Source organism: Microcebus murinus, chromosome 10 (assembly GCF_040939455.1).
Source record: "Microcebus murinus isolate Inina chromosome 10, M.murinus_Inina_mat1.0, whole genome shotgun sequence".
NCBI lineage: Eukaryota > Metazoa > Chordata > Mammalia > Primates > Cheirogaleidae > Microcebus > Microcebus murinus.
Window position 1 is genome coordinate 11,802,722 of NC_134113.1, and position 17,623 is coordinate 11,820,344.

Consider the following 17,623-nt stretch of genomic DNA (forward strand, 5'->3'; position numbering starts at 1 on the left):
CTCCAATATGTATTCCCCCAAATAGAACTTTAATATATAACTAATGTACAGCTCTCCAGATCAGGAGAACAATATTGGTACCGAATGACCATCCATCCACAGATCCCATTAATGTTTTGCCAACTGCTGTAGGAATGTCTTTTTCATTTCTGGTCCAGAATCCTGTCTAGGAATATGTGTTGCATTTAGTTGTGTGTCTCCTCAGATTTCTTCAGTCTGGGACAATTCCTCAGTCTTTGCCTTTCTTTTATGTCCTTGAGATTTTTGAAGACTCTAGATCTGGGTCTGTTTCTTCTTGAGTAGGCATATCATTTTTGGCAAGAATACCACAAAAATGATACTGTGCTCTTCTCAGTGCATCAGATCTGGAGGGAAATGATGTCCACCCCCCACTATTCCCCCACTAGTAGTAATGTTAACCTTGATCACTTAGTTAAGTTGATGTCTGCTAGATTTCTCCACATTAAATTAATCATTTTTCCTTTTGTAATTGTCTGTTATCTTTTGGAAAGGTATTCTGAGATTACACCACTATCCTGTCCCTTGACAGACCTATACCTAACAGCCTTAGCATCCACTGACAACTCTTTGCTGAACTAGTCACTTCATGCAGTCAGTTGTTGATCTTCTATTTCTATCAGTCTATCTATATTTATTAGATGTCATTCTATTACAAAGAAGACCTTTTTTATTTGTTTATTTCTATCAACATGGACTTAGTCCTTTTTTATTAATTGTTTTATAATTCATTTCTATAATTCTGCTCCTCAACCTGTCTTGAAGAAAATATATATATGTATGTATATAGGTGCACATTCATATCTATGCCATACATGTACATCTTTATTTCTATATCTGTGTGTGTTATATATGTATCATGTTTATATATGTGTATATATGTTAAATTTTAAAACCACTAGTTTTATATTATAAAACTGTGAGATCATACCAATAACTCCATCTTAAATCCAGCCTATACCTTTCCATTTTGTAAATATATTCTTCAGTAGGGGGAAACTTGGCTCCTCTTATCCTCAATATATTTACTACTTTGCTCAATGTAACCAATTTCCCAGCCACAGTGGCTATCTCCTCCACCTGTGTACCCTACTCCTCATGGCCTGAAATCTTGGTCAGTGGGCCCTTCAGCCCATTCCTCCATGTGGCCTTCTAATCTCCCTAGACTGCAGCTTTACACGTAGCCCCTCAACTCATGTCTCCTCACTGGCCACCACAACCACTCTGTGTCTTGGCCTCTGGGCCTGCTGGTCTATACATTTTTTTTTTTTTTTTTTTTGTTTTGGAGACAGAGTCTCATTTTGTTGCTCAGGCTAGAGTGAGTGCCGTGGCATCAGCCTAGCTCATGGCAACTTCAAACTCCTGGGCTCAAGCGATCCTCCTGCCTCAGCCTCCTGAGTAGCTGGGACTACAAGCATGCGCCACCATACCCGGCTAATTTTTTTTTTGTATATATATTTTTAGTTGGTCAATTAATTTCTTTCTATTTTTAGTAGAGACGGGGTCTCACTCAGGCTGGTTTCAAACTCCTGACCTTGAGCAGTCCGCCCACCTCGGCCTCCCAGAGTACTAGGATTACAGGCATGAGCCACCACGCGCAGCCCATTCTTTTTTTTTATGTACATTTTCTTTCTTTCTTTTTCTTTTTTTTTTTTTTTTTAGAGACAGGGTCTCACTCTATGGTACAATCATAGTTCACATAGTTCATATAGTTCACAATCATTGTACTATGGTACAATCATAGTTCACTACAGCTTTAAACTCTTGGGCTCAAGTGATCCTCCTGCCTCAGCCTCACAATTAGCTGGGACTCCAGGCACATTGCCACCATGCCCACCTAATTTTTAAAATTTTCTGCAGAGATGAGGTCTCCCGATGTTGCCCAGGCTCGTCTTGAACTCCTGACCTCAAGTGACCTCCATCCTCGGCTCCCCAAAGCTCTGGGATTGCAGGTGTGAGCCACCATGCCCTGCCCCTTATGATTCTTCAACTCCTCGCCTGCTCAATCCTTAGGTGCTGTGCTAACTCCGAGGGAGGGGGCATGGGGAAAAGGGCTATTATTTTTTTTAGAGGGGGATTATATATTTTTTATTTGTTTAGTTATAATTTACATGAGTGAAATTTTGTTCTCTTAAGGCTACATTTCTATGAATTTTGACAAACAACACAGACCTGTAACCACCGCCACAATGGATACAGAATACGTCCATGACCACAGAAAGTCCCCTTGAGCGACTTTGCAGTCAGTCCCCTCCTCCTATCCCCAGCCACTGGCCATCACTGATCTGATTTCCTGTTCCTATGGTTTTGCCGTTTCTAAAATGTCACATAAATGGAGTCATATATAGCTTTTTGAGTCTGGCTCCTTTCACTTAGTATAATTCTTTGGAGCTTCATCTGTGCAGTTTTATGTATTAGTCATTCATTGCTTTTTATTGTCAAATATTTATTTATGCGTGTACCACAATTTCTTTATCCATTCACCAGTTGATGAACATTTGCATTATTTCCAACTTTTTTTTTTTTTGAGACAGAGTCTCGCTTTGTTGCCCAGGCTAGAGTGAATGTGGTGGTGTCAGCCTAGCTCACAGCAACCTCAAACTCCTGGGCTCAAGCAATCCTTCTGCCTTAGCTTCCCGAGTAGCTGGGACTTACAGGCATGCGCCACCATGCCCAGCTAATTTTTTCTATATATATTAGTTGGCCAATTAATTTCTTTCTATTTATAGTAGAGCCGAGGTCTCGCTCTTGCTCAGACTGGTTTTGAACTCCTGACCTCAAGCAATCTTCCCGCCTCACAATCCTCCCACCTCGGCCTTATTTCCAACTTTTGACAATTATTAATAAAGTTGCAGTAAACATTTGTGTGTAGGTTTTCATGTAGACCCATGTCTTCATTCCTCTTGGATAAATACCTAAGAGGGGGGTGGATTACTGAGTCATAGGGTAAATGTATGTTTAACTTTATGAGAAACTGCCAAAATTGTTTCCCTAAATGGCTGTACCATTTTGGATTCCCATCAGCAACGGGTGTATCCACATTTTTTCCATTATCTGGTATTGTCAATTAAAAAAAAATTAGAGTGCTTCCAGTAGGTATGTATTGGTATCTCTTTGTGGCTTTAATTTATATTTCCCTAAATATTAACGATGTTTAGCATCTTTCATTTGCATATTTATCATCTGTGTCTCTTTGATGATGTGTCTGTTTAAATCTTTGGCTAAATTTTTAGATTGGGTGGTTATTATCTTACTGAGTTCATTTAGACAATTGTTTATTCTTATTACAAGTCCTTTTTCAGATAAGCATTTGTAAATATTTTCTTCCATTTTGTCATTACTTTTAAATAACAAATGTAGCTTCTTTAGCATATAAAACTGTTGGATTTGACTCTTTGGGGCTTTCCATATAGCCTTGATGCTGTGAATACCCAAGGGAAATATTTGTGAGAGGATAGATCTAGGCTTAGGGGGAAGTAGAGGTCTTGGAGAATCAGGTGTGATCATCGCCTATGCGCAGTGACTGGAGAGTGCTTGTTGAGAAAAGGAAGAAATGACTGAGGGAAAAAATAAGAGGGATGATGGTGGCTGCCAGAGTCTTTGGTGGGATAATGGCTGCTAGAATTGTCTAAAATATTAATAAAAAGGCAAGGAGCCAGGGGGACTTACATGGAATGTGTTGAACCTAGATTAAATCAAATAGGGAGCTGAAAAGAATGTTAGCAGCTATGTTGTTCAACCTCTTTATTTGATAGGTAAGAGATAGCCTAAGAGAGGACAGGCAATTTACTGGAGATTACATGAGTCATGTAATGGTAGAGTTAGGGCTTACATTGAGATTTTTAAGGACAGTAGTGAAGGAGGGTCTCAGTAACACATGGGGCAGGAAGATGGAGGAAAAACTACAATTCTAATGACCTATGTTTTTGTTATTCTTTATATCCTTCACGTAATTTATAAATATTCTTCTTGTATCTACTCAATATTTAGTAAAATAACAACAGTAACAAGACTGGAATGGTGGCAGAATTAGTGATTGACTGGAAATCCAATTGGAATATATCTTGGGACAAACAGAAAATACTAGAATTTAATGGGAATTCATTTTTGGCACAACAAGAAAGTTTGATTTTTCCTGAGACCAAAAGGGAAAAGATGGTAAAGGCAATAAAATATATCTGGATTTTTCTAGTTACAATTAGCAATGAAAATACTAACTACCAGGTTTGGATTTATTGGCATTAGAATTGCCTTTGGATTAAAAGTGAATGATGAGGCCGGGCGCGGTGGCTCACGCCTGTAATCCTAGCACTTTGGGAGGCCGAGGCGGGCGGATTGCTCAAGGTCAGGAGTTCGAAACCAGCCTGAGCGAGACCCCGTGTCTACCAAAAATAGAAATAAATTAATTGACCAACTAAAATATATATACAAAAAATTAGCTGGGCATGGTGGCGCATGCCTGTAGTCCCAGCTACTCGGGAGCCTGAGGCAGTAGGATCACTGAGCCCCAGAGATTGAGGTTGCTGTGAGCCAGGCTGACGCCACGGCACTCACTCTAGCCTGGGCAACAAAGTGAGACTCTGTCTCAAAAAAAAAAAAAAAAGTGAATGATGAAATACCTAGAAAACATGATAGTAATAGTTGTTTTATAGCTAGAAAACATAATAGTAATTGTTGTTTTATTAGATTACTGGTCTAAATCAGGCACTGTGCTAGGCTCCTTGCCATTACCTTTTCTGATCCTTCCATAACCCTGCAGAGTATTTGATGATTTTACATTCCTATTTTATAAATGCAGAATTGGGATTCAGAGAAATTAAATTCTATGCCCAAAGTCATCTGACTAATAAGTGATTGAGCTGGGATTCACCCCTAGGATTGTGTGGTGTCAAAGCTTGTTTTCATTATGTCAGTGCTAATTAAAGTGCCATTTGTATAGGTTGGTGTTAGTCTACTGTTTATTACCAATTCATACAAGATAGGTACAGAAATTGATTGTAAGCACTTAGAAACATCTGTAGCAATTTGATAGAGTAATTTGATGAGTGTTGAATCCAATAATAAAAAGTTTGAGCTTGTATTTTGTATGCCTTTGGTTTTTTTGTTGTTGTTTTTTTTTTTAATTTTTTTTTTATTTTGGCATATTATGGGGGTACAGATTTTAAGGTTTCAATAAATGCCCATTTCCCCTCCTCCCCCCAAAAGTCTGAGTCTCCATCATGACCATCCCCCAGATGGTGCACATCTCACTCATTATGTATGTATATACCCGCCCCCCTCCCCCCTCCCCAGTACCCTATTACTGTAGCACCTATGTGTCCACTTAGGTGCTACTCAGTTAATACCAGTTTTTTTGTTGTTTTTTTTTTTGAGACAGAGTCTCACTCTGCCTAGGCTAGAGTGCCGTGGCATCAGCCTAGCTCACAGCAACCTCAAACTCCTGGGCTCAAGCAATCCTTTTGCCTCAGCCTCCCAAGTAGCTGGGACTACAGGCATGCACCACCATGCCCGCATAATTTTTTCTATATATTTTTAGTTGGCCAATTAATTTCTTTCTGTTTTTAGTAGAGACGGAGTCTCGCTCTTGCTCAGGCTGGTCTCAAACTCCTGAGCTCAAATGATCTGCCCGACTCAGCCTCCCAGAGTTCTAGGATTACAGGCATGAGCCACCTTTGAGTTTTTAAAAATTTCATTTTTCTAGTAATTCATTTGATTGCATTTTAGAAAAGTACTATTCCCCAAAGGATTGGAAACTTAAAGGGAAGAGGACTGTTCCTCACAGTCAGTTTGAGATAGCCTGTATACCATGCTGCCTCCCTACTGTTACAGGACAGAGTTTACTCAAGCACTGCAGCTGAGCTCTGAATGGCTGGAGAGAGAGCCAGAGCAGGGGGAGGAGGCAATAGGGAAGAAGAAGTGAGGCTCTAGGGGAAGAATATTTGGGAGCACTTTGCCATCAAGTGGTAGCAATAAGATGAAGGAGATGCCCTTCCTGCTTTGGTCAACTGTGGTGTTAGGATTGTGGCGTCTCTCTGTTAGAGCTCTGACCTGCTTTTCATTTTACTTGGTGGCAATGCTGATGTTGTTATAGAGGAGAACAAATGGAGCAAACGGAATTTATAAAAATAAAGTTAACTGAAGTAGGAGTTCAGAAAATCTGAAAACTCCTTTTTTCTTCTTACAAATACAGATACATGAACTCACATTTTGAAGTGTTTTCCCTTTAAGGAAAAGGCTGCAATTCCTTGGCAGGGCCAAGAGTTTTGATTGGCCCCTTCGACTGCAGTTTGCCACGAAGAATCCTGACCAGTCCAGTTTTGTTCAGAGCTGGTTTGGGAGTCAGCCAAGCTGCCACGTTCTTTGTACCTAATTTGAAGTGTATTAATCTTTCAAGAGTGGCCAGATCCCTTGCTTGTATCTCCTGCAGTTCAGCTTCAGCTTCATCTCCTGCAGTTCTTCAGGAAATGTGACCCCCTGTTTGTGGAACCTCACCTCGTAGATTCTTACTTCTCTCTGAATGTGTTTGAAGTTTTGCCAGTGTAGGGAGAGGGCAGTTTAACTTACTGAAGAAAATATGCTTTTAGAGAGCTTACCCAGAACAGGGTGCCAAGGACAAGGGGCCCACTCATCCTTTAGGTTATTTAGGATATGAGATCAAGGAAAGTGGTCTCTGTCTGTACAGGAGTAATTTTCTCTTCTTCTAGATGTGAAATGGTAAAACAGACCCTCTAAGAACTAAACCAGTTTTAGTTGTGAGGAGAACATTGATCACATTGACTTGAGATGAGGGCAGATATTACATGGTACGTACCTCTTGCAAAGAACCCTACATTTGGTCCCCACTTATTCCTGCCGTGCTAGCAGTGTGGGACTGCAAGGCTGCCAGTGAATGACAGTTCTAATCTGAAACTTTTTACTTGCTTTACTGGTTCTTAATCCATAGAACCCAGCCTGAGGTCAAGAATTGGTTCCCAACTACTGTATGTATAAAAGTGTTACTCTTGTTGAGACCTTTTTTTACTGTTCCTGCTCTGGTTGTCACCAGTGTGAGTCTGTACCTCTCTCTATAGATTTAAACTACTTATTTAACATTTATTGACCCCTATGATAATAGTGCCAGCCTTTAAATTTCATGGTGAAACAAAGTTTTCACATTTATTAGAACTGTTAAACCAGGGGTCCTCAAACTTTTTAAACAGGGGGCCAGTTCACTGTCCCTCAGACCGTTGGAGGGCCGGACTATAGTTTTAAAAAAACTATAAACATGCACACTGCACACATCTTATTTTGAAGTAAAAAAATAAATGGGCAAAAACACCTGCATGTGGCCTGCGGGCCGTAGTTTGAGGACACCTGAGTTAAACAGAAGAATGTTAGAGTAAGAGCTCTGAAAAGGTATAGACCCTCCAGGAAGGCTCATGGAGGAAGCATCAGTCAGGGACCTCTCCCAGTACTTTGTATTACTGCATCATTACCAAGTGTTGAACTAAATTACCTTTCAACTCTCTGTGTCTTGCCTGTAGATTATAAACTTCCTGAGGACAGGGCAGTTTCTTATTTATTTATTTATTTTGTATTCTCCAGAGAATCTGGCCTTTATTGGTAGATTCAATAAATATTTATTGAGATTAATTAAGTACATCAGAAGCTTTTAAACTGAGTATGAGGGATAGAGTTCTATTTCAGTAACTTGTGAATTTAATTCTTCAGGTCTTGGTGCTGTCAGTTGCTGCGCTCAGTTGGCTAACCTGGTACATTCCCTTAAACATTTTGTCTAACTGCTTGGTTATGTTGTCTCCAAGCAATATGAGGACAGGCAATGTGTCTCATAGAAGAACCCTACTGACAAGTTCTGTCCATCCTCCCCAATACACATAGAAGTCCTTTCTCTACAGTTTTCTATGGCAGTAGAAAATGGCTTTAAAGTGATGATCCCTAGGTGCAACTGGAGGCTAGTTTTTTATGTATTTTTATGTTTTGTTAGGTGTGTGGAATTTGAGGGGGTGGTGGTGCTAGAAAGAATCTGCCTTAATTACCCTTATGTTTTACCGGTGAAGAAATAGAGACCCAGGAAAGATAAGTAATTTATTCCTAGCCCCATGATTAATTAATGGCCATCAAGGCTGTTGCCCAGGTTGCCTGAGTCTTAGTCCTAGGCATTTACCACAATACCACAGAAGTGTCATTTTTTTGTAGAAAGCATCAATAAAAATCAATTTTTTTTTTGTAGAAATGAACATTGGCAGTTTAATTTAGGATTGTGAATAGAAAATATTTTTCTTTTTGAATGTTAGAACTATGCCAAAGTTTCTTTTTTTCTTAGTTTTTGCATGGTTTAGAAGACAGAACAAAATGAAAAAAGTTTCACAAAGGTTGTGCTTCATTTAAATCCTTATAAAAAGGGACGCCACTTTGAATTTCTAAAAATAGCATTTTAAAAAACTCCAAAATTGTGCAAAAGGGGATTTTATTTGCATGAAGACTAATTTTCTGGGGATTCCTAGGCACAGAGAGGATGGTTTATGTTCTTATATGACTCTTGTTTGTGGTGACCCCAAAAGGAGAGATGGAGAAATATGCTCTGGAGGGTGATTTGGGAGGAAGGGATGAGAAAGTTGCAGGCGGGAAAACTGAGCTGAGTGCTTTTAGAGAGTTTTTTTTTTTTTGTTGGCTTGTTTAAAAAAAAAAAGGAAAGGCCTGCTAGGAGCTTCATCCTAACTGATTCCAGATGGGCCTGCTACAGTACAAAGGTTTTAAGTGTGTTTGGGATGGGGCTGACCACGAGGGCCCCCTGAGCACTTCCTGTGCAGTTCTCCAATTGTACTCACCTAATCAGAAACAGCTTTTGCTGCTGGAGTGCAAGAGCAGCCATCTCGTGTCCTCTTTGTGCCTCAGTCTGAGAACTGCCCTTTTCCCTGCACTTTGGTTCAGATGCTTGTTTGCCCTTTTCCCTGCACTTTTACCTCCCACTTCTAGTCTCCTTTCCTCTCTAATCTCTTTTACATTTGATTTCAGGGAACACTGAAATGGGGTGGGGGGAGGAAAAAAGTCTGTATGTTTTTTATAGGATAGGAGCAGAGAAGAGGAGGAAGGAATGGCCAAATTAAAGGCAGATGTTGAATATTTAGGAAAGGCTTCTTTTCCTGGACCTCAGAGGCATTTGCAGGAAGTGGGTATTAGAAACGTGAGAATGTGAAGCAGACATGAAAAACCAAGCCAGTCTTTATTTTTAATTTTTAAAAATCTCGTACTCTTTCTGAATGGTTCCGAATACATGGGGATGGTTTTTTTACATTATAAACTGAGTATCACTGGCTCTGTCTGGCTGTGTGCCAAAGGGTGAGTTTGACAGTGACTTTAAACCCAACAGAGGTAGAAGGTGTTTTGCACTCAGATCCTGTACAGCATTGTTGCCAAGGGAGCATGCCTGCTGTGCTCTGACATGGGCCTGAATTTGGCCAGTTTCCCAAGTACTGCAGTATATCTGAGGCATTCTGCACAGCTTGAAAGAGGATTTTGTGGTGACACTCAACTGCAGGCACTATGAATAGTTCTTTTGGGCCTTGTAGAGTCCACCAGGGATGTATTTGGTGTATATATTTGATTTTCTATTTTGGTTCAGATGCTTGTTTGACTCAGGGTATGCTTGGTATTGACTTTCCGTTATCTGCATCTAGCTGATGATTACGGAAACTCTGCCATCCCAGGGGTTCATCTAGGTCTTTGCAATTTTATTCTATTCTATTGAGCTATTGTATTGATGTTGCATAAATGTGAGTTTGTCAGGATAGACTATGTAAAAATATACTACCGTGTTTCCCCAAAAATAAGACAGGATCTTTATATTCATTTTTCCTCAAGAATACACCCTAGGGCTTATTTTCAGGGGATGGTTATTTTCCCCTCAAAGCCTCAGCTTGCAGCACACACAGGATGGCCAGGACGTGACAGGGGGAGCCGACCTTGTTGGTGGGGCTGCCTGCACTTTTCTGGTTACTTCTGGGATAGTAGCTGTCATGATGGGGCACCGCTCCACGATGAAATGCATGGGTTGTGCAGACGCGCTGCATAGCCACACCCATCACTAGGTCTTATTTTTGGGGTAGGGCTTATATTGCGCAAATGCTTAGAAATCCTGCTAGGGCTTATTTTTATGGGTAGGTCTTATTTTCAGGGAAACACAGTATGTAGGCATAAAGCTCTAAGCAACATTGCTTTGTTGCCCTTACTTGTCCATACTTTTAATATCCTTTTTGTATCCTCTTATAAGTGTGATGGTCACATTTTTTCTTGAGCTGAATGTGGAATATATTGTCTGATGAAAAATGTTAGTGCTGTTTCTAAGTAGTGAGGTTGTTTGTATGATAGAATTTGGATGCTGAAATATTTGATTTTTGGGGATATTTTGATGTTAACAGGGATAATGGATCAGAGTATTTGAAACTGGGATAGCTTAAGATAAGTCACATGGTCACCCTTTTTACAAGCGAGTCTGAGCAGTGTAGCATTGCAGGTGATGGAGAATTACCTCTATTTGTAACCATCAGCTGCTTGTAATAATGTTCACAGTTTATCAGTAGGATCTTTTTTTCCCCCTCACTTTTATTTTTTTAAATCCTCCTTTGAATAGGTGGGAGGAAGAAAAGGCAGCTAAAGTGGGGTTTTTTTTTTGTTTGTTTGTTTGTTTTTTGGGTGGCTATTATTTTGCCTGGTGTCAGACTCATGTTATCTCATTTAATTTACCAGAACTCTAGAATAGGTGGCATCATGTCCATTTGCAGATGAGAAAACTGCACATGCCCAGTGTTACACAGCTAGTAAGTATCAGAGAGACAGGTTCAACCTATTATATTCTGGGTCCAAAAGTGATATATATTCTTCCACACTCTGAGTTATATATAAGTCCCAAACTCTTCTCAGAAAGAAACTCCTTTTTTAGGGGAATGTAATGATTTAAAAAATGTTTAAACTTATTTTTATTGTCATCCTCTTCCCTTTTTAGGCATGCTAACTTCCTGCTTCTGATATATATAAAAAGCCAATACTGGAGAGAAGAAGGAGGCAAACCATTTAGTTACTGTTTCTACAGAGACTTCAAGGCTCTAAAAAAGCTGCTTTTTTTGTTAATTGAAATTTTTATTGGTGATAATTGTAGATTCGCATGCAGTTGTTCAAAAGCTGCTTTTGAAATGGCAGGAAGGCAGAGGTTCTGATCCAGAGGCAGACAGATACCTCTCCTTATCTTTTAGGGCAATGTGGAGGTAGAGTGTGTGAGCGACTCTTGAGAGCCCCACTTCACTTTACAGCTCTTTGCTGTCTTTGGGATGTACTACACTTGTCAAGTATTCATAGGTGCTGTGCTGTGAGAGGCACCCATTTTCAGTTTCAAATTCAGTCCATACCACAAACTCTTGCTGATTTGCTTGAGCACATGTTGAGATAACATTCAGAATGTAGGCATAGATTGTAGGTGGAGACAGTGGTAGACCGTGGAAGAAAATAGTTGGAATTGACAGGGTTGAATCAACCAGATATCTTTGGTTGGGATCACTCTAAAGACTTGTAACTAAATATTTATTTATTTGGTGTAATGTCTTTTCACCCAAATTAACTAAGCTTCATGACTGCAAGGATTACATCTGTTTTTTACACTGTATTCATGGTACTGCCTAGCGCTATGGGACCATAGTAGGTGTACATGTAATAAAAGTTTGTTTAATGAATGATACCAGGGGACATTATGGTTCCTGTTGAGGAATTTAATCTTTAGGTTCTGGTCAAGCTTTTGCTTATTACTTTGGGTCAGAGTACTGACCTTGAAAATTTTTCTGACAAAGGAGTTTTAATTCCTTAGGCTTCTTTTCTTCTTTACTACCTTAGCACAAGATCTTCTTTTAAGCTCTACTGATGGGTTCCTGCTTTCAGAAAATGTGCTTAAGACCTAGAAGTCCAGGCTGTGAAGCATCTGGTTCACCTTGACCTCTAAAATTAGCAGACTTGTTCTTTTCCCTCCTGCTCTGCATGTTTAGAAGAGGAGCGCAATTCTATTTTGAGGCTTATTATAGAATAGGAGAATAAGGAAAACTCGATGACTCTATTAGCTTTAAAAACTCTCTGTTCATCTAAATTGGTTTAATGGCTATTCTTTCCTTTAACCTCTTTCAACTTTTCATCCTGAATTGACTTTCTCTAAATTTACCTTTTATAAATATATTTGATCTTTAACTCACTGGGACCCTTTCTTAAATTTGGCTTTTTTTTTAAAGTAACCTTTCCCTCCAAGACCAGGAGGAAAGGGATTAGTAATTATGAGGAAGAAAATTGAAAAATCTTTAGGAAAAAAATATAAGGTTGTATGGGTGTGTGAAAGTGTGTGTATACATATACATACTTTCCCTTCCCTGCCTCTTCTCTAGGTGGAATGACCTAGATTTTTCTTTTTCTTGGAAAAATTACATTATTTCTGGATTCTGCCATTTCTTTTAGGTGGTTGGGCTGGCTAGAAAATACTGGATTTATGACTTAACTTTTTAAAATCTTTCTTGTACTTTTATGAAAAGTAAATGATGTGGGTTTTAGATGTGTGTATTGAAGAAGCAGTGGGAATAGTAAAGCAATGTCTTTTTCTTGTTGTTTTTGTTGAAGTAGAAATTTTCTTGGATAGCTGAGGATGGTGGAGGATTATTTGTCAAAATTCTCAGTTTTATTTAAGCACACAACACAGCTAATATTTGAATGTCAAGGTGTTAGCCAAGGTTAATATTCACTTAGGTTGGGGAGCACCTCTTATCATTTTCATCTCTTATAGCACCTGACACAGTTCTGGGTACATAAGAGGCACTTGGAAGACTGATGAGTTTAATTTAGTGTAATTTTACTTAATTCGTAGATGGAGTTGTTGGGCCTATTTGGTAGAAGAAAACCTCATTTGAGTATTTTATATACACATATATGATGTCCCTCAGAATCTTAAAATACACATTTTAAATGCTACTTTATGGAAGTTTCTAGAAGAAAACATAGGAGAATATCTTCATGATATTCTTTACCTGAACAGGACATGAACACTGTAAAGGAAAAGGTGGTAAATTGACTACATTAAACTTAGAAATATCTGTTCATGAGTAGACACCATTAAGAAAGTAAAAAGAATAATATGCCAAAATAAAAAAAAATATATATATATTTTGAAAATGAAAAAAAAAGAAAAAGAAAGTAAAAAGGCAGACTGCACAGAAGATATTTGCAATATAGGTATCTGGATGGTATCTAGAATATATAAAGAACTACTACAAATCACTATAAAAGAAGTCATATAAGTCAATCTTTTGAACAACACTGTGGCAAAATGGGCAAAATATTTGAATAGGTACTTCACAAAAGATGATATCCAAATGCCCCAAAAGTGGTCAGCATCATTAATCATCAGGGTATAGCAAATGACCACAATGAGATACTATCATACTACCTTCAGAATGATTAAAATGAAAAAGGCAGACATTAGCAAGTGGTAGTAAGGATTTTCAGCCTCTGGAACACTCATGTACTGCTAGTGGGAGTGTGAGTACAACTTTTGGAAAACTGGCAGTTGGTGGTATCTAACAAAGTTTAATATAAATGTACACTATGACCAGCAGTTTCACTCCTAGGTATACCCAGTATAGATGTGTACATATGTGCACGAAAGGACATGTACAAGCGTGTACACAGCATTTTTAGTAATAGCCCCAAGCTGGAAATAGTACAAATGACTTTCAACATTACTGAGATGTTTTTTAATAAATTATGATATATTTATAAAATGGAATATACTCAACAAATGGATCAGTTTTAGAAATATAATGTGGAGAAAAGATGCTAGTACAAAAGAGTATATAATGTATGATTCCATTTATATGAAGTTCAAAAGCAGGCAAATGGATTTATGGTGTTAAAGTCATTGTGGGCTGGTGAGAGTGACTTTGCAAAGGCATGAAATGGGCTTCTGTAGGGCTGGTAATGTTCTGTTTTTTGACCTAGGTGCTGGCTGCATGGGTAGGTTAGCTTTGTGAAAATTTATTGAGTTTTGCACTTAATGATTTTTGCCCATTTCTGTTTATATAGTCACTTCAATAAAAAGTTTACTTAAAACTTGTGTTCTATGATTGCTACAGCTGATAGATAGCTTCACCCCTCATATATGTACTAATCCTTTGTCCGTAAAGCTGATAGGATGTGAGTGTGCACATACATTTATGTATTATGTGAGGATGTGTGCACATACATTTATGTATTGTGTGAGGAGGAGGGTGCTTTGTTTATTAATCTAAATTTGCTTGTCAGATATTCAACATTGAGTTTCTACAGCCATAGGAAAAAGGAGAATTAATAAATTATCTCCATTAACTACTTTATAAACTAATTCTCTGAGAAGAATAAAGAAACTTTCATTCTATCTCACAGGGCTACCAATTTGGAATTTGCTTACAGACAGAAGAACCTCTTCATTGAGAGTTCTCAGCCACCAAAGCTTTATTTTCAGAAGGATGTACCTCATTTTAGTCTTTATTCTTATGGCGACTATAAAGAGAACAAATCTCCACATAGTATTAAAAAATTTCCCGCTCACGCCTGTAATCCTAGCTCTTGGGAGGCCGAGGCGGGCGGATTGCTCAAGGTCAGGAGTTCAAAACCAGCCTGAGCAAGAGCGAGACCCCGTCTCTACTATAAATAGAAAGAAATTAATTGGCCAACTGATATATATATAAAAAATTAGCCGGGCATGGTGGCGCATGCCTGTAGTCCCAGCTACCCGGGAGGCTGAGGCAGAAGGATCACTCGAGCCCAGGAGTTTGAGGTTGCTGTGAGCTAGGCTGACGCCACGGCACTCACTCTAGCCTGGGCAACAAAGCGAGACTCTGTCTCAAAAAAAAAAAAAAAAAAAAAATTTCCCCCCTTTACTCTGTGGAAAGCTAATTCAAAGTGTTATAGAGACAATGGCCTTAAAAAAATCAACAACAACAACAAAAATGTTTTCTGTCTTTTTAAAAACCTTCTTACCTTTTTGAGAACAAAAACCTATGTCCCTGCCTCAGGCCAGTGGTCAGAAGGGACAGAAAATGATCAAAATCATCAACTATAGTTCAGCAACAATTGTGTAAAACTGAATGGCCTCCCTTTAAAAGCTCTGTATTTATGCTTATTATTAGGACAGTGACATTTTAGACAGGAATCTCCATCATCCTCATTTGCTGGCAAATTAATAAATCGCTCTTTCCTTCTCCTCAAACTACTTGTCCTTATTCTAATGTGGCCTTGGGGACAAGTGCCAAACTTTGGGTAACAGATTTGATGTCCCTGTGTGCCAGACTTTTGATGACAAAAGTAAGGCGTTTTAGGAAAACCTGATCAGTGTTAGGTAGAAAATGTAAAAGATATTGCCTTGCCTTCTCTCAACTGGTCGTATCTCAATTCTCAAGTTGGTAAAATACTTGAAAGTTTTCTAAGTTTGCCATGTTATTTTACGACCATACCTTTGTACATCTCTGTTTTCCCTCCGTGGAATGCTCATACCTTCCTCATTTACCTAAATGAACTCCTGCTCATTCTTCACGACACCTTCTAGAGCTAGCTATTTCTTCTTTGTCTACTCTTGCCATACCTGTATTCACCTTTCCTATGTTGCATATCACACATAGTTGTATTTAATTGTTCTCAGCGCTAGCCTTTTAAAGCTATTGACTAGTATGTGGTAGGTGTTCGATAAATAGTGAAAGAAAGAATGAATGATTGTGGATATTTCTTGAAAGGCAATAGCTATTTTCTAAAAAATAAAGTCTAATTATAATATTTTGTATCAGTAGAAACATATTTGAAGTTTTTTTAGAGAAAGTGATTATATACCTTAATTTCTCAGTAAAACCAAAGGTGTGTATTTATAACAAGTATGTATTGTGGCTATAGGAGAGAGTGATGCTAATTGGTTCGCGTAGGTATCAGACACTTGACCTTGGCCTCTTTAGCATGGTCCTCTAATCAGCTGATTTAATTTTAGTGGAATCCCTGGAGAAATGCTCTGGTTCTATATGTAGAATGTAGAAACCATAAATCTGATATATAGATCCTGACTGCATCAGGGTTTGTGGAGTAAAACCAACAGATGAGACTGTGTAGGCATTATGACAGTGATGATTTTTTTCATCTCAAATATTATAAAATTAAATTCCAGAATGTTATCTGAAGTTTTGTCATTTCATTTCAGCATGTAATTTCTCAAGCCAATTTTAATTTTAAAAGATCTGAGTAGAATCATTGCCGTTTGTCCAGAAGTTTAGAATAATAGGATTAGAATAATAAATTAATAAGTATTGAGTGCCTGCTTAGGGTTTAATACTGTTAGTAATACATAAAAAGTATGACTTTGATCTTGATGTTAAGTAGCCTATATTTTATTGATGACATAAAAGAACACAGATGTAAAATGATTTCTAAATGTTTTTCCAACAGTGTAAATGGGATTTGGAGTCCAAACAGATCTGGGTTAGAAGTCTGGCTTTAAAAAAAAAAATTGAGTGATATAATGTCAGTCACATTGACATCTCTGGAACTCTTGTTTTTCTGTTTACAAAGTGGAAGTAAGAATATGTACTAATTGCTGTTTTTTATTTTTATTTTTGAGTAGTGACAATACATATAAAATCCCTGGCACATAATAAGTGCACTTAATTTACTTTTGAATGAAAAAATAGTGTTATTTACAGGATTCCACGTAGTCCATATTATTGTTGATAGATTTCATCATGATAATGTAAGTCAAGTTCAGTAAATGATTTGATAAACAATCTCAGAAACTGCTCCATCTTGTCATTGTAGAATAAGGTGATCATCCATTTTTAAGAGTGATAAGAAGGTCCTTGAGAGTACTGCTCATCATAGTTAGCCTGTGGAGCCATCTGACTAGTGGTGCACACGGAATGCCCTCACACGAGAAATGGCTAGTCAGGGGCAATGAGTGAAATAAGAAAGCAGATATCTCAGAAATGGGCTATTCATATTACCCTCTTTCCCAATGGAGTGTGAGTTTCAGTTGTTTATTAGAACATACTGTATCCTTTGCTGTTTTCCACAGCAGTTAAAAGCTTACTCTAAATGCCTGTGTATTAACTAGAAGGGCATTTTGACTTTGCTAAATGTTCCAAATTATTTAAATTCTATTTGGGACAGATGACTGTTTTTTATACTAAATTATTTGCTTTTCATGTGTATGTTTTTGCTGGAGAGTTGGTACCCTGGAGCTGTTCTCTGCCCTGCAAACTGAAAATATAATTTTACTGGGTGTGTCATATTTTTATCCACTCCCTTTCCTACTACAAGAGTCTGACCTGCTTGGAGCCTTTCCTACTTGGTCACAATTGATGCTTTGTCCTTCGGAGTCGTATTGGACATAGCCACTGGGTTGATTCACTGGGTTCAGCTATCAAATATGGCTCTGAGAAAGAATTACTTCCTTAGAATGGAAAATGAGCAGCTGAGCCAGAAAATGAAGCCCTGGTCCATATTCAGTCATCATTTAGGGAGAGTGAGTAGCAATTTCAAAATTAGAGTTTGGATTAAGTAAAGGAAAAGT

General features: G+C 38.3%; 1 protein-coding gene across 28 annotated transcripts in view; it reads left to right on the plus strand.

Annotated features, from left to right (window-relative positions):
- RBFOX2 (RNA binding fox-1 homolog 2) overlaps window positions 1-17,623 on the plus strand; it is a 281,289-nt gene that overhangs the window by 47,237 nt on the left and 216,429 nt on the right. The gene's annotated exons all lie outside the window — the stretch shown is intronic.